The 18,893-nt window shown below is 37.8% G+C and overlaps 1 protein-coding gene across 1 annotated transcript in view; it reads right to left on the reverse strand.

Annotated features, from left to right (window-relative positions):
- Positions 1-18,651, reverse strand: part of MID1 (midline 1) — a 192,903-nt gene extending 174,252 nt beyond the window's left edge. Inside the window, exon 1 of the mRNA XM_061998778.1 lies at positions 18,596-18,651. The gene's annotated coding sequence lies outside the window, so the exon portion shown is untranslated. The remainder of the gene's footprint in view (positions 1-18,595) is intronic.
- Between the last annotated feature and the right edge of the window lie 242 nt (positions 18,652-18,893).

Below are 18,893 nucleotides of genomic sequence, written 5' to 3' on the forward strand. Positions count from 1 at the left end.
AGCATTGATTCAAAACGGCAACTGATTATTCTCCTGGTTTGAATGACTGCAAAGGAAATACACTGTTGGTTCATAACCAGAGGCACACTACATTACACTTTCTGCCCCAGCTCTAGTACCACCATGAAGTCTTGATACTGTAATTTCTATGTAGTTACAGTCTTTGAGAGCCCACAAGAGTCTGCATACTTGAAATTTGTGATACATTTTCTTCCCAGCATATGCCTAGACCCTTGGGACAAAAAAAAATTGAAGTTAAATTGTTAAGGAGCAGCTTTCTGCTTGTGAAAATACAATGAAACCACTGAACTCTGACCATTAAAAGCAGAGTACATTCCACATTAGCCTATAGCAACAGGATATGCTCATAGTCAGCATAAATGGGATAAAAACATCAGCAAATAAACCTCAAGATAACTCAAACCATTCCACTTAAAATATGTGGACATCAATCCATCTTGCTGATTTTAATTTTTCTTTTGTCTTTTTTGATTTAATGCATACTTTTTCTTTGCCTTCAGAAGAGGTACTCAGTAAACCCAAACAGGGAATCTCTGTATCAAACAAACAACACAGTTTTCAATGTTCTGTTCTGGCAGGTGAGAAATGAGTTCAATACCAGGGCAGCTATCTTATATGTAATGACCCCGTAGAAACAATATTATTCTCTTAATTACTACATCCTCCAAGATTCATGCAGGAAATCCAGATCTCTTTATAATGAAATGAACTTTTGTCCCTGTCTGCACACACAGATTTCTGTACTCATTTCTTCCTAGATGCATGAACAGTAAATATTAGGGAATTTTGGCATAAATCCCACTATTTCTGTCATTGTGAAGAATCAGTTTTGTGCTATTTGTGGATGTGAACAAAGAAAACATGCAGATCTAGGCTTAATATCCAAGTATGAACTTCTCTTGCAGATAGATTTCGCTCATCTTACAAAAACTGAACAAAAGTAATACAACCTAACCTTCAGACTGAGTTTCCTCTCCATGCTCATCTATTCATAGTATTTCCATCCAGGAATTCCTCTATCTTAACTTGGTAAATTCTTCCTCTTACCCCTGTGTCCTTTATTTTAAGGGTAGTTAATGAAACTGTATTTGTCATAATAATGCGGTAGAATATCAGCAGCTTTGTGCAAGATCTCAACACTGTGAAGAAGGTGGGACAAGAAGAGCATCCTGTCACCCCTATCTGTGTCCAAGAGCAGCAGTGCTGACAAATGGCTAGCTAACACCTTATTGTTCTTCTTTTCCATCTCATAGAAAAGACTTCTCAAAGGAAAACAAATTTTATTCAGCTGAGATTTACTACTTCTCTGTATTTCATCAGCCCTGCCATTAATAAGATATTGTGGTGATTTAACCCCAGAGTGTGGGAATTGCTGTGGGATGTGCTTGTTTTTCTAACAAAAGTTCAGGCATGCTATTATTAGCAATGTATGGTATGTCATCAATGTCAAAGGCCAAATAGTTTCTTGAAATGTTTAGGAATCAAGTATATTCTGAATCTGAGGAGTCTCTGTTCTCACTCTGCCATTCACATGCACACACGGGAGCCTGCTGCAGAAAGATTCAATCTTGCCAGTACCCTCCTGCACACTCCCAGTGCATTCATTTTGATAGCGTGCTCAGGTTCTCAGCAGGACAAACATGTTTCAGAGAGCAGACTAACCTCACCAGCAGGTAGTTCTCCCCGCCGCATTTCTGTCTGTACAAATGCTGAACCTGGGAGCTTGAACACAATGTATTTTTGAGGCCAGTTTCCACCGTATCATGGCTCTTTGCATGTGTAAATGTCTGCCAGTGTAGTATCTCACTACTACTCAATCAGTCAGCTTAGTATTTCACGAAGAACATGCAAAGAAGATACATAGAGATTATCAACACAAAATCCTTTACAGAATTGTGTCAGCAGGTTATGTGTAGATAAAGAAGAGGAGGGTGTTTCTGAGCAGTCCCAAGGTCTCTGAGAGCAATGTAGATCTACCACCTTACTCTAACAGCTCTTAACAGCTCTGTGCTTCCTCACAGACTTTTGGTAACCAACCCAAAAATTTACACCAAGAGAAGTAGCTGTTCTTTCATTTAAAACTGGCAATAGATTTTTCAACCAAAAACTTTCTTCTTATGTTCATCATCAGAATCATTAATAGAAAATACTAATGACAGATGTAAGACACCTCATAGAAATTAAGAAGTAAAACTGAAAAATCAAGCTCAAACTCAAGCCTTTTTTTTTTTTTCTCCCCAAGAAAAGGTTAGGTAATATAATTATTTAATTAGAAGCAGTGGCCATCTGTTATGCTTTGTAGAGAGAGTGGTAAACAATGTTAAAAGCATCCGTTACATGCAACAGAGAAGAGAAAAAGATGTTTATTTAGCAAACGTTAATGTTTCTGAAAGTTATTTGATTAGAGTCTGGAATTTATCAGCATTTACTAGATCTCAGCCTAGAGGACAAGGATCATCAATGCACACTGTCAAGAGGCATTAGCAAACAGTCCCATCTCCATGTGAAAAAACAGTGATTCAGTTCTTCCAACCACAATACTAGATGTAGCGTTCTCCACAAAACATGATCTATACTTCTTTACATCCCCTTCCAAGAAACACTGTATAGCACTTCCTCGATCTGTTAATGATGGCTTTTTTCCCTGTATGGTATAAAGACCAAAATCAAGGTCTTTAGAAACAGAAAGACAGGTCCTTTCCATAGGGCTTTAAAATTTTAGAGGATTTTTTTATACAAGAAGAAAGAGTAATGTGATTATGCATCAGAAGAAAACTGAAATCGCTCATTAATAAAAAAAAGACAAGGTTAAGAAGTATGTAGGACCTGCAAAAGTGAAAGTAAGTCACTGTTTCTATTTTGATTAGGTGGTTGCTTCTCCACAAATATATAAATACTTAAAAAAAAAAAAAGACAGCAGACCTTGCCTGATATTACTATTGCTGCCAGATATCATCATGGATACTCTAATGGGAGAAGAGAGAATGATGCTAAATTGTAAACTGACATTTCCTGTGAACTTCAATTTGAAGTCAGTCTAACAATAGAAGAAGGAAATACACTTATTTCTTCATCCCCTCCGTAAGAACAGCTACCTTCTTTGTTTTCTTTGCACTGCCCCTCAATGTTGCCTGAATAGTCTAGTTTTTGTTATGATGCTGTTTTGCTACAGTATAACTTAATTAAAGCAATAGCTTTTGTATTTGAAAAAGGAGGGGAAGAGGAGATGAGTAGACACAGCCTTGTTAAAAGTGTGTATGTGTGTGTATGTACACATATACAGAAAGTTCCATGAAAATAAAAGAGTAGATATCCACTGACCGAACCATTGTCCATGCATAATGCAGTATTTCCCCAAAATCAGAAAAGACCTGTGTTGGTAGAAGCATAGCAGAGGCATAGCAGGAGTGTATGTAGTGGAGAAAACTTTCCATTCACTTGCCTCATTCCGTACTCTCCGAAGCAAAAATATCTCTCCAAATAGGATTTTGTTTTGCACATGGTTGGTAAGAGGGCTGAAGGCAAGCTCTTCCCCTTCATGTCATTTGGAATTATGGGGATTCAACTTTTTTCAGGATAAGGAATAAAGTTGTCCCAGTAGCAATCTACCTGTTCATAGGCTTGTTTATAGAAGTCTGGAAAGGCAGGGGGTACCACACTGTTCCTTCTGGCTGTAAGTTCAACCTATGCAGGTCCTGACCATGAGAAGCCCTCATGAAGGAACAGCGTTCACCAGGCCAGGAACTGCAAAACCTGATACATGTGGTTGAGAAGACCTTGTAAGTGTTATGATCATTCTCTTTGGTATTTATTACTGCTTTCTGACGGCTCCTGAATTTCCCTTAAGCGATTGCATGTTTGCAATTTATACGTACCTGCCTTGAAACAGCTTAAAGCATCTATAAGATTTTGTTTCCTCCCAGACTTTAAGCAATAATTAAACTTAACAAGCTTTAATATTTGAATTCATTTCGAGAGAATGAGGATACACTGGAGGCTGTGGGAAGGGTTGTACACTCTCTGAATGAAAAGAGCACATGGAAATGCTTTTATCCCATTAGCACCACAGAGGCTGCTATAACACAGCTGCAGCTGTTGGAGAAAAGTGTGCAGGCTGAGATGAGCTCATGGTTGGGTCCGAATGGTACAAGGGTCCTGTTGTCTTTTTAAAGGAAAGATTAGCAAGGAAGAACGAACTGTTCTCTGTATAGTTCCTTTACCTCCGTTCTTCTCAAACTTTCTCAGGGCTTACTGTCAAGCAACCTCTCGTAACCACTTTTGGCCCCATCTGTGCCCATGAGTCATTAACTTTTGCACAGTACCCCAGGTATTGATACCACTTTGCATGCCACAACCAGCCAATTTAACTCCATGTAGCACTTGAATGAGCAGCTGTAACAATGTAAGAGTCCAGAGTACAAGTGACAATCATCGACAGACACAGCATGAAAGCGGTACCAGCTCCTATCACAGGAATCATATCCTTAGTCATCTGTCTCAGGGAACATTCAAAGACTGAAAGTGTCCTTTTGGTCTATTTTAATACCACGATTGAGACATTGCTGTATGGGATAATGAGCTGCCATTTCTTACAGTTCTGTCACAAGGCTCAGCCTATTTGATCTTCTCTATGAAGCCTCAGCTCCAGATACCAAGTCATTATGTGAGAACAGAAGATTTATTTTCTTTTTTAAAAGGGATTTAGCCTTTAGACTGTTGCAGAGAGAAAGCTGACAGTCTGACCTGAATATAACCCCATGATTTGAAAGCTAGAGGCTAGAGAAAAGGAATGCAGAATTGTCTTTAACATGTTATGATTTTTAAGCTAAAATATTATGATTGTGAAGGAGATGGAGCCTGGTGGAGGTTAATGCTTTTTGAAAGCTAACTGTCCTCTGCAGGTAAGAAAAGACTCCCTTTCATTTTCATGCCAGCCTAGTCAGGTTGATCTGTGAAGGGGAAATGTGTCTCGCTACAGCTAGAATGTCTGCTGCAAGCTTCTTTCCTTTGTAGAGAAGATGCAGAGTAGGTTGTGTAAGACACACTGACTTCCAGGTTAAATACCTGTTGTTCTAAACAGCCTTCTGACTCCATGTCATTCACCAGCTTTAGTTCAGGCTTTGTAATCTCTAAGTGGAAGGGACTACAGAAATCTTTGTTTCTGAAGACAACTCACAAATTGTGTAGTTTTCCACACCTGTTTGCTGTTTGGAAAGGCAGGTATCAATAAGGCACTAACCACATAACTTATCTATATGTTACCCTTTAAAAAAAACTTTATAAAAGTTCATACAGTCAACATTATTAGCATTTTAATTAAGACATTACCTTGCCCTCCAGACTTATCCTGCAGCCAAACACTGGCAAATGCTTCTGTGTAACCATATGTGTATATACAATTCTGAGGTTTCTGTTTTTCCCTTTCTCACTAGTATTGCACAGATCACACAAACCACGCCAGCCAGCTCCAGTTGCAGGTGAGGGAAGCAGCTGACTGCTGGCAACAGGAAAGCAGCAACAGCCTGGCTGGCTGCATTGCCAAGGGGTGATGAGTGCCAGGGGCTGCCCCACAGAAAACAGAGAGGGCCAGATGCACTCAGAGCAGGCTGCTCCTTGTCCTCAGCCCTTCATACCCAGTCCCTTTTCCCAGAGGTATTGCCTTGGCTCTGTTTCCAGCTTTTCTCTTTCTCTCAATGGTTTGCCATGGAGGAGCACTCTGACCCCGCTTCATTTGTACTTCATGAGGTAACTTTTGCCTGTGACTCTACTGGCATGTTCTGAAAAGGCAGGCAAATATTCCCTTAACTCTAACTAAATCACTATAGTTTAGAAGCCTCTGGGATTCTTACCATACTTCTCCATGTTATATCTTCTTCAGCTTCTACTGCAACACCAAAGTCCAAAATTGCAGGTTAACAGGGAGCCTTGGAGGCAAAATGAGCCCTAATCACTAAGCAGTTAAAAACCCTGGGTCCTGCAACAGCAGTATTGATAGCCTTCACTTACAGTTAAAAGGAAACAGTGGGAAGGATATCTTAACAGAGATATATATATAGATATAAAGAAGGCAAATCAGCTAAGCAATTACTGTAGAGCTGTTAAAGAAATTACATCTAGAAAGTGTGAATGTAACACATGCATGTGTGTATGAATACTTGTAGGTATATAGTAACTTATTACAAACATTACTTAAAGGCATGTCCCATAATCCTGTTTACTACAAGGCAGAGAATACTCTGTGATTGCATCCAAATTATTCCACCCAAACTACAAAAGCAGAAAAGTTCTTGACACTGTGCAAGACCAAATCCTACCATTTCAAATGCAATAGCAGACAGATACACACGTTTCTGCTCATTTTTATAGTGAAAATATTAAGTATATAATTCCAGAAGCGTTCTATTAATTTAACAAAGTAAACAATTAAGACCAACTATGATGTCAGTAATATGAAGTCAGACTGTTCCAAGCAGTGAGAACTATACTGTCACTACAAGCATGTTTACTCAGAGAGCAATTTAGAGGGGAAATTCTGGACAGATGTGACTCTCATGTTGCATTGGACACAGATAATGAAAAGCTGTAAATTCTAAAAATTATACAACTGGTAGTGTCAGGAACACCAGGCTAAATACAGTGTATCAAAACACTAACTGACTTTCCCTTTCAAATCTTAACATGATTTGAGCTTGGATGTCTTATCAACTCTTGCATCACCCCATCTACTCCAAGTCATGGAATGAGCTTTATGGAGGAATCAGGCTCAACATTTCCTGTATGATCAGGGCCTGTATGGCAGGTCTTCATTGCACCATGGAGATGAATACTCATAGCTTACTCCTTAGGCTACTGAGAACTTGAGTTAGGGTAGCACAGTGGAGACTGATCTGGTCATGGCAACGTACTACTTAGGAAGGGTCCAATATTTTGGAAGCACTTGCTAGTGCATGCTTTGCGCAAGCTAAATGTGACAATATTGCTTCTGAATTTAATCTCCCACATGATTCGTCAGCTCAGGTGCTGTGCTGAACAAAGACAGAGCCAGCTCAGATGTATCGGCTCTAGCAGCACAGGTTACCCTAAAGGAGCTACTGGAAAACTGTCTACCTTTCTTAACTGCTTACGAGTGACTTTTCTATAAATAACTGCAAGTATACAACTACATACTGCGCATGTGAAGTCAGCAAGACTAGACTAACCATTTGACAGTGTAGGGCTAAGACTGAGAAGGCATTTTGTTTTTCAAACCTAACACAGGTCTGTCTACGTGCTCAGAAGACAAGGCCAAAGAAAAAGAAGTTGACAATTTTGAGACATGGAGTTAAAAACTCTAAAGTTAAAAATTCAGTGACATCTTTTTTTGTCTGCAAGAGAGAGAGGGAGAAGGAAGAAGGAAAAAACAATAACATCAGTATTTCTAGGCACTACTGCTTTTTGAAGTAACTCTGCTTTTTGAAACACTGTGTGGTCTTTACTAAGCACCTAATATCTTCTCATTCTTCCTACATGTTCCCTGTGCTGGTAATATCTCATTTATTTCCTTGTAAGATGCTTGGAGCTATAGCAAGTATAAAAGGAGCAATCCAAAATCCAATTCTATTCTCTCATATCCTAGTTAACTTTCAGAACCACCAAAATAATGTCTTTGGATGCACATGTGCAGCTTTAGCTGCAGCCACTGGGGGTTTTCTACACGTATCTGCAGGGATAACGTAGACTTTGATGCTTTCATACTACTCAAATGTTGGGCGGCGAGGCAAGTGCTTTAGCCTTGGAGTAATCCTTAAAAAATGCCTGCATCATACTGTATCCATTTGAAACCCCTAAATGTTCATATCCGTAGCAGTTATGTAGCCAGATAGGACCTGTAAAGGTCACCTGCCATGGAAAAGATATTTCCCAGGACAAAAATGTCTTAAAATATTTTATTACAGAAATATACTTTTCAGGCCTTAAAGCAGATTAAATATATGAGAAATCCTAGAAGTCTATCTTGTTCCCCTTAGGGATACCAGACATTATTTACAAAGCTTATATATTGCTATAGCAAGGAGTTTTCATGGATGAAAAGTGCTCAGGGCATTATGATGGATAGGCAGATGGCAATGAATGTGAAAAACCCACAGAGAAGCTTCACCTGGCTGCATGGTATTAAGATTTCCCCTTGGGGCTCGTATTAGGATGCAAGGTCTTTTTCTACTGTTTGCTCTAACAATGACATACATATATACATACAATCATACATACATAAATAAATAAAATCACCCACAGCATTCAATAATTTATTTGCTTCATCCTGGCCATGAATCCATTAGAATAATAAACCACCATACTGATGACAGTATAGTTACTACTAGTGATTCTACACTATTGTGCCTTTGAAATAAGATAGCCTAATCTATGGTTTCTTTGAAAGACCAAAAGCAATGGACACATATAACCCCGCGTTAGCTCATAGTTTCTGTTGTACATGTTTCCTAGTATTAAAAGAGGTTGAATTAAAGTCTTTTTTTTAACAAATATAGTCTCAAGGGCAGAAGTAAATCTAGCAGAACTAGATGCTAATAGAAAATACCCATGTCTGTATAAATAATTAATTGTTTTCTTGTTAAAATGTCCAGGTTTTTCATTCATTGGTTACTGGATCCAAGGGTCAGTTTTTCTATAAGAAACAGAAACATTTGAGGATTGTATCTTCCTAGCCCGTAACTAACTTATGGGCTCCCATGGTGTCAGGTGCAAAGATTCAAGATTCAATTTGTCACCCCAGGCAATTCCCACTTTAAAAGACAGTGCAGGTATTCTGCAGAAATAAATGAAGGGAAACATTAATGATGTAAAACCAACAGTAGTATCCCCCTATGGAGGTAATATCTTTCAAATTCAGAGAGACTCGTCAAGATACAGAATGTCTTTTGTATTGATCTGGAAAGACCATAAAACCCTCTAATGATCTCCAATAGAAAAATAAGTAGAGAGAATTAACACCACATTTTTCACACAAAAGAGTATTGACTACAGCTGGTTGGTTTTTCTTGGCTTGCTTTTACTCAACTAACCAATTTTTAAATTTATTTTTACATTTTTCAATTTGATCTAGCGTTTCCCAAGCCTGCAGGTCTATCAAAGGATGACAGCACAGAAATAGCGTAACAACATCAGACATCTAATTGGTGCAAAATTAAAACAGGCATTTTTTTGTCCCATTTTCCACTGTTTCCAGCTAGATCAGCAGTCACATAAATATTTGCCTTCTGTCTATGTTTAGCTTAATAGCTGCATTGTTAACGACTACAATAGTGTTCAAATAACCATGTCTTCTTTTGAATAAATCCCCACCTGCTCTCCCAATATATCTCCCTGGGACTGATTCCAGCAGAACCTCTTCTCACAGGAGAGACAGGATCATCTGTGCAAGATGTCCTATACTCTGATTGTGAACACTAGAGACCTTCTTGGCTCAGAAGTACTACAGTCATGATCAAAACGCTGAACTGCTGTCTTTGTTTTCTTTTCTGTAAAATGGGAGTACTTTGTACAGGTTTCCTTATACTGAAAAACAGTATGCAAATGCAGTTTTATTATAGTGTTATTACTTGAATACTCTGAGAGGATAACTGATCATGGAGATACATCAATTCAACACAATGAATAACATGTATGATACAAGATGGGTTTTTTAGATCTTTTGCTCTGATTAGTACATTGTAATCACTTAAACAGAAACCCACAGTACTGTAGAAAACAGTTGTTCACTCTTAAGTCTTTGAAACTAAGTGTCCTAAGAAAACCATGATCATATCACTTCACCTTTCAAAAATATTTTACTTTGCTTCTTGATTGCATTCACTTCAATTCAGTATTTAATCTAAGAACTCAAAAAACCCCCAAACCCTTAGAAAAATTATGTTTTAGTATTGTTGAAAATAGACCCTGCAATTAAATCTTTCTAGAGGAAACCAGATTGTACATTATTTAGTACTTTTTGCTGTTAACCATTCATTTCAAATAGTGATTCAATATTTTGGATATTTTTCCTGTTTAAAAACTTTTTCACTCTACTTGTGTAGGGATGCTATTTTGTGTTCTTTAAATGTCAAGAGAGTTCTTCAGGCTTTAACATTATAATGACATCAAATTTAGGTCATTAAAAAACAGATTATCTTACTTATATTTTAAATGTGGCAGGGGTTATATCTAAGTATGTGATCTTCTGCTGTAATTGAGAAAGACATGAATCTGAGAAGGCATTGGTGAAAATACTTATCTTTTAGAACTAACCATGAAACTATCTAGCTTTTTGATTCATGGAAGTTAGCACAGATAAATCCCCATTTCTAATTAGTTATCCAGGATGGATACCATAAGGAAAGATAATGAGGAATAATATAAAGTATATTAATAATATGGATTACCAAAAGATGGAACAGAGGCTAAGTAGTTACCTCCACTGATGTTTCAGAGTAGGTAGTGCCAATTGATTTTTCCTACATATAGTCCTGTTACTCATCTAAACAGCTATTTTCAGTTACCACATGACATATGTAAACTGCAGTAACTTCAGTATATATGTACCCTGTCAGTATGTGTTTAGGCCAAAAAAAGATTGTACCTATCAATTCCTTTGTATTTAGCGTAAGAAATATTGGTAGCGTCTACATTAATGCAATATAGCAAATGAATGTTTGCCTCCATGAAGTTTAAAATTGTTCATTTGTAGCCTAAGATATTTCAATTACTATATGTCAAGGCAATCTCTGACACTCCATATTTCAAGGCGTGAAATTCTTGTTTTATAACAGTAAACATTAAGGTTTAAATAAACATAAAAGGTTAGTTTTTCACAAAAGGATTCCACACCAATTCTTACCATTCATCTGAAATTTACATTGTAGTTAGAAATGTAATAATAACAATGTTTTTGTAAGTACTTACTGAGTACTTATTTTGCCTAGTGACCTGAGTTGAAAGGAGCAAGAGGACTTGTACTACAAACAGAAGCATGAAGTTAAATTGAACATTTAATACCAAGAAAATAATCCTCTAAAAAAGAGGCCAGACTGCCACTAAAACCTCCAAGGATGGATTGAGCATAATGAAGGTTTTGAGAGGATGTAAGAAATAACAAGGCATTGGCAGACAAATAGACCAAGGAAGCTTCCTGTGTCTTTTCCACTAATAAATTCTCTCTGTTTTGGCAAGAGAGGTCTGTAATTTGTAAGTGGTTTTGATCTCAGGGAATCTTTCCTTTATTTCTGTAATGAGGGAAGACCTCCTATATGGCAGACTGTGATACCAGTCCCTTGGGTGGTAGGCCAGAGTAGCATCTGATACTCATGCAGTGACTGGTACTGATTCCAAACACAGTTTTTACCTCGCCTCAGAAACCAAGCAGAAAATCACAATGTTATTCCTGAACATCATAGAAAATATAAGGTCATAAATCGCTCCCTGTTCTGCTCAGCTATCAGTTCCAAACACAGCAGATGTATTTTTCCTTGACACCAGCAGTGGCTTTTACACCAGCTATGGTGAAAACAAGGATAGAAATTGCACACAGTGTGCATGTTATCTGCACTCTTATGATAGTGGGAACATACAATACCAGAGAGGAGAGTTTTTGGTTTCATCAAGAAAAGAACTTCTTCCCGCTAAAATAAAAGATTTCATAACAGGATTTTTCTTTTAAAAATATACACTGAACATTTACATTTATGTATCACTGTGTGTATTTTGCAGCAGTGAAAGATGTACAGCAAAAATTCCAGTCTCCTAGTCCCACTGAGAGTTAGGCTAGCTTTTGAAAACAATATTTGATAGTATTCAAGGAATTTTAAAATCCATCTGTATGGAGAAAGTTGATTTCTACTTGTAAAATAAATTAGCTGCAGACTAGCAGGCCTTTAAACAAAATATCAGGAGAGACACTGTTAGCAGGGATGAAGTCCTGCCCAGCAGGTTACTCAACTACAAAGGCATACTTAAATTGTGCTTATCCTGATTCCATGTGGGCTCCTGTGGAGAGATTCCTAGGGCTGTGTACATGTGGAACTAATCAATCAGATAAAACCATCCACCGTTCTTAGAAAACGTATTCTGCACTCTATGTGATTTTGCCACAAATCAGTTACTTAGTATCACATCTGATCCAGGTTACAAATTGGCTGGGCTCTGCCCTCTAATGAAAATGCTGTGCTATCTCAGGTGTTCTATACAAGGCTAAACAGTTTTTCACTAACTAACTTCATTAGAGCAATTGTTACGGTCTTGGCTTTAACAAGGCTATGGAAAACAGCTATTGAGTAACCTGTACTTGCTTGGAAAAAAAATCTCAGGAGTGGGAAAGCAGGCACCAATGCCCTTATGATGTGCTTCTGGCTAATTAAGATGTTGACTGAGCCTACCTTAATCATGGTAGATGTTTGATTAACATGTAAATTGGTAAACTCTCTGCTGCAATTGCCCTACCATCTGAGCTCTAATTATGTGCCTTAAAACAGACAATAACTGAACCTGTAATTTATACTGTTCAGTTGGTGAAATTATTTTCTAGAAAGCACGAAAGAATTGTAAGGCAGGGTGCATACGTACTTTTTTTCAAAATAGACATGAATACATTAGACAAACACTACAGATATGCATAAACATTGTGGAAGTTTAAAGGTATCTCAGCTGAAGGACTTCATTGAGTTGTGCATAAGAAAAAGTATTTTTTCCCCTCAGATTATTTTTGCAGATGCAACGGTCCTACACAATTGATGAAGAGAGGTAGATGCATCTAGAAGTCAGTTCAAATCATGAAAGATTGCAGTTATACCTAATTAGATTAATAGAATAGAATAATATATAGCATGAAAAGAACTGTTGGGTACAGTCACTTTTAGTCTGAATACATATTAACAGAACTTAGAAAAACCTTAGGAAAGCATGTCATATTCAGATGACCTAAGCTTCGTGTTTCCAATTGACTAGTCTGAGGTGTTACCAGCTCAGCATTTTACCAAGGCCACTTGGTAAATCAGACCAAGGAGACTTTGTCTCCCCTTGGCTAGGGATTTATACAGAATTGGAATAATTCAGATAAAGTCTGTCTCCCAGTCTTGATTACAAAGCAGCCTAGTGTCCTAATTCAAGCATTAAAAGATGCCTTCAGAAAATTGGATAAATGCACTTTCTCCTTCCTTCCTGCTTTCTTTCTTCCCTCTTATTACCATAATGAACAGGAACACTTTAATGTTGCTCCATAAATAACTCAGATCTTTTCCTTCAAGAGTAATGACATAATAAAAAGACATAAAACATCAGCAGTTACTGAAATCATACGTAGCTGTCCGTAGGAGAGCTTACTGTGAAAGGTGTCACTGTAGCTAGCAATAACTAGTCAATATGAGCAGCTGAATAAGAAGAGCTACTGTGCTGGCCAGCTAAGATAGCCTCCCTGTTCAGAGGCCTATACATAGATGCCTAGCGTACATTCAGATGCCCTGGCAGAGACACTTCTCCAGAAAGACAATGTGTTCACAATGTTCTGTGTCATCTCTCAGCTCCACATGCATGTCTGAGGTACCTTAATCTACCTGTAATGGCATTAAATGCCTGTGTGGAGGTAGCTGGATTGAACCCTTGATTTCAGCTGTCTTTCAGGTGAATGATATGTAGACCTTTACACATAGATACTCAAATTTTAGTCTTCAGCTGGAATTGAATCCCACCCAAGTTGTGTTTTTCATGCTTCCGGCTTTCACTGTATGGTTTTCTCAGCATCTACTGACAGTGCAAAAACGTCTTTCTAGGCAATTTATTAAATCAGATTGCAAAAAGCTGTGTAGTACAGAAATAGCCTTGCTTATAAAAGGGATAGCACCCAGTGTAAAGTCTAACATTTGGCCTTGAAACTGCAAGAAGTGAAATCGCCATTGAGAGAACTTCTAATGGAGAAGTGATGTTTCCTTGTAGGATACTATGCTACTATTAACAGGGTATATTCATCTCTTTTTGGAAGAAAACAGGTCATAAATGGCAATCAGTAACTGCCTAAATCTGACACAGTTAAACGGAACAGAAAAAAACCCAGAAGTTTAAATTGTGATTCAAATCCTAGCAAAAGCCCTATCTCCACCAATGCACCTACTGGGACTAATTTTGGAAAGGTCCAGAGCCAGTAAAAATTCATTGTTCCTTCATTTGCTGCCTGAGAACACTCTGAAAACCCTTGGAGTTCCAAAGTGTCAGCTTACACCAGTTGTACAGCTGATTGCACTGGATAAGAAGGACCAGCACAGGGAAAAAAGTTTCGCACATTTTTGTAATGTAGATGAGTTTTGACTGACAGGTTGACCCTTAGCTTCCTTTATTTAGCAGTGAAGTATGATACTCTGGTTCATGGAAGTAAAAATAATCCATCTCTTTTCTGTCTGTATGCAGTCCAGAAAACTTCAAAGGTTCTTACAAATTTCCATAGATGTCACTAATAATGTACTGGGCTTGGACAGACTCAGGTGTGGTTGGAAGCTAATAGTTCTTTTCCCTTAGGAAATCACTAGTGATCTTTCCCAAAGTGTCAGCCAAAAGACCATTAACATTTCAGTCATTTTTAATTGGGTAAGACCACATGTCTCAATAATTTCATTCTGCATCAACTATGAGACCTTGACAGACAGCATCCTGCCCAGCCACACCATGTGGACTGAATTTTGACTTACAATGGATCACAAGTCAATCTCTTAAAAACTGAAAGTTTCTGATGGAAATGGATACTGCTGTTCCATAAGACAGGTTCAGAAGATGAAACATATCTACTACACCCAACTAGAAGGGACAACATGAATGTAAACATTATAGCTTTTCACAGATTAAGGGATATGGCCATACATCCTTGAAACATGCTCTGGGAAGACAATGAGGTGCTTCACAAACCCCAACCACATATTGTTACAGTGTCCCACAGGTCTTGCACTCAAACCATCCTACAGGTAGTCTCCTACCCAGCAGTTCAATTTCTGTCTGTTTACATTGGATTTAAAACCCAAGCAAATTCCACGCTATGGAACTCACTGCGCTTCTCAGGTGCTCGAGGATGTGCATAGCAGAAAGATGCATCAACAGTCATACAGAATTTCATAAAAAAGGTTTGAAAATTACACAGATGTATCTTGAAATTGTATGTATCATTTAAATATACAATACTACTGACAATACTACTCAGACTGTTCTATATTCTATTACTTCATGAGTAAAAATGAATGAATTGGTATCTAACTACTTTCACAGCAATTTAAAAAAAAAAATCCAACTCTCTTGTTCTTTCAGGCAGTCAAGTGGGAGCTGTATTCTTTAATTCCTCTCCTGTTCCACCAGACTGGACCTCCTGCTGCTTACTGTTTGTAAAATGTCAGCTTCCCATGAGAGCCCAGCTGTGTTTTCTTCCAGTTAAAGATAAGAAAAGTAGAACCCTTTTACACTGTGTTTAGCCTGATTTACAGTGACAGTCACTTCAGGTAGTTATTTCTGGGAAGATGGGTAGCCATGAGCTCTAAGTGGAGGCTTTGTGAATCCTCTGTGTAATAACGAACATAGAAAGTATTTAGTTAGAAGATGCAAGTCTTAACAGCCATGCAAGAAAGAGTATGAGGAAAAGAATACTAACAAAACCAGTTTGAAAATAATCTGCTGTATGACAACTGTATTTTAATAAATTGCCATTAATATTTATATATGAGAATATAAGTATGTAAAGAAAACACCTCTATTTTTTTGCTATATGGTCTTTACATTACGTCTGGACTAAGAAATGTGAAAAAGCTTGCAAAAAGTTCACTAAATTGTAGCACGGCATGAATATGGTAGATCCAACCTTACAATTTGTTTTACGGAATTGTGTATGTGTTTTGAGGAACAATATTATAGTTTGTATCTGCCTAAACCTTCCAGTTGTGACAAATAGCTCGTAGCTAATGACTGTTGGAATATGTTTAGATTGCTCTAATTTTATGAGTAAATGGCTGTTAAGTTTATTTATATGTGTTTCTCTCCACCTTTGGAATTAATTTTGTTCAGTTTTAACATAATAAAAGACATTTATAGCCAAGATTTACCTATTTATGTGCAAATGTGATATTTCATTTACAATTAGAGGCTTTTTTTTCCAACAATAATGGCCACATAAAGAATATGTATTTCTGGTTTATAAAAAATGATAGGATAGACATTTTTCTGTTTCAGGCAGTTAATTTTAGGGCTCTCGCACAATGTTAGCGGAGTTCCTTTACCATCCACACGTATAGATACAGTATCAGCTGTGAATTCTTTTAAGTTAAATGCTCATTTTTTCTTCAAAGTCACATTTGGAAATTCAGAATTCATGAAGACTAGGAAAGAAGTAGCAGCAAATACACCTCTCTATCTCTGTAAACTAAAGGATGCTGTTGAACAGCCTAGAAACACTGAGCCACAGTAATTTCTCAACTGGAGAACTAAGGAGCCTTAACTTGTATACAAATAACCAGGGAATGCATCCTATCTTGTTTGCTTGCAATGAAACCAAGTATGTGAAAGTAGTAAACACTACATGCTAGAGATACTGTACCTTCATCTACAGAAAACCAGGAGAAGCCTAACCTGAAATATAAGTTTGTTGTAATTTGCCAGAACTGACAGGTATTACTAGGAGTAGGGGTAAGCATGTGATTAAAAAAACACAATAAATTAACTTTTATTCTCACAGGGAGGAGTAACTCATAGTTGTGATATTTCAAAGGTCATGGCCATGTCTAGTGGTGCAGCACAAAGAGATGAATTACGTTTCCTGTGATTCTAAAACTCTTAATAAACTGAAGAGGGAGAACGTTTTTATCATTCTTCTTGAAATATCACTGTCAAGAGTCTAACACATTCTTATATTAAATGATTGAATTTGTCTATATCCTTGGATCCTTCTAAAATATCTCGTTAGTCATTGTTTTAATGGAGATTTTTGTTTTTAAGCCAAAAGAGAACCATAGTAACTGCACACTTCCTAAACCATTTCATTCATGAATGGGAAATGACTCTCCAAATCTTTACTCACATGAGTAACCACATTGATATCTTTGGGCCTTCCATTATTAAGAGCTAGAACTGCGAATACAAATTGTCAGGATTTGGATGTGGCACTTCATTACTTCATGAGAGTGAAATCTGTAGCTGAAATCAATAGCTAAGCATATGAGGCATATAAAAGACACAGGTTCTTTCATGGAGGTCTGATTGCAATGCATCTCTCAATTTTGTTTCAACGTCAACAAATAAGCATATCATTGTAAAGAGACGTACAGACTGTAGGCAGTAATTGCAAAGACACATTAGATCTAAATTCTAGCCTCGACAGGGGAGTTAGGAATAGTCCGCCAGAAAGGACAGAATAATAGTGAAAAAGGTCAACGCTTCTTGAAAAACTAACATACTAAGTCACGGACTAAGTTTTTGGTTCTCTGTCAATCAGTAGTGTAACTGTCGTCAATCATTCCCCCTTATCTTGTTTGTGAATTTTGAATAGCCACAAAAGAAACTTTTGTTGGTAATTATGGTCTTTACAATTCATCTGAGTCACAGGCAGGATTTTCATAGCCTGCCTGTGGCATAGACCTGGTATACCCCAAGCTGCGCTCATGTATGTCCAACTAATTCAAGCTAAAGTTTCCCACGATAATATGAAAGGAAGTAAAAGACTCTAACAAACACCAGTCACGATTCTAGAAATAACAAGAGGAAGAGAAAGGGACAGAATAATCAGGATCTGCTGATTTTCTTTTCTTTTTTTTCTCCTCTCAGAGGATAAATATGATAACTCTTTCTTTGGAAGGGTGCACTCACAGGTTAACGCACCTGTGCGTCTTGAACCTTCTGAAAGAGTATCTATATTCTCTGCCTCACCGTGCTTTCTATTATGCTGATCAGGAGCATTCTGCTAAAAAAATTTAGAGCCAAGAATTAATGCTCCCCCCTTTTTTTTTTTTTTTAATCCCAGAGTTCCTCTAGGACTTTTCCTTTCCCCAAGTATTTCCACCTTCCACAGATATGTTTTGGTTTTGTTTTCTTTGGTTATCAATTCAAGTGACATATCTGGCCCCTGCTGAAAATGTGAAGAAAAAATTTGTGAGAGAAGGTTCTCACATAAAACCCACATAAAATATAAGAACAGTTGTGGAGCTGATCTAACAGAGTTACAAATGTGATAACATCAAAGGAAAAACATCTGAAACTGGGATTTAGGCAGAACACCTTTTTCAATAAATTGCAGTCTCTATAAATTCCCCCCTTTCCTAAACAGCCATTTATTTGCTTATTTTCCTAGCTTTGCTGAAAGAAAGGCTGAAACAACTTTGGAAAAATAACAGCAAAGTTGTTTAACGGAAATCAGCCCCTCTACTGTAAACAGTGCCTCTCCCCAAACTATGCAGCTGCACAAAGCAGGGACAATGCAGGGGACCCTCAGCATCATTAACCAACTTCCTTTCCTCACCAAACACTCGCTTCCATAAAGCAATTACAATAGCATGGTGGAACAGTAGAACAAGGAAAAAAAAAATAACCTTACCAGCTTCTCCTACAGTATATAGCTGAAAGGAAAACAAAACCCCCAGCTGCCGTATCGCATGCAATTGGTCTCCCAGAATGAATTGACTGAAAGAACTATGAAAAGCTAAAGTCTTTCGGCCCCTCTGTTCAGCCTCTCTTCAGCTCCCTCTCTCCGAGCCTCCTCACAAAGCCATTCTCCTACTCCCTAATCCTCGCACAGGAAAAAGCAGCGCACACCAAATGACTTCAGCAGAAGTGATTCTCCTGGGGGGTGGGGGAAGAGATGCTGCTGCCACTCAGCCCCCCCGCCACTGCAC

The sequence above is a fragment of the Colius striatus genome, chromosome 1, assembly GCF_028858725.1.
Source record: "Colius striatus isolate bColStr4 chromosome 1, bColStr4.1.hap1, whole genome shotgun sequence".
NCBI classification, from domain to species: domain Eukaryota; kingdom Metazoa; phylum Chordata; class Aves; order Coliiformes; family Coliidae; genus Colius; species Colius striatus.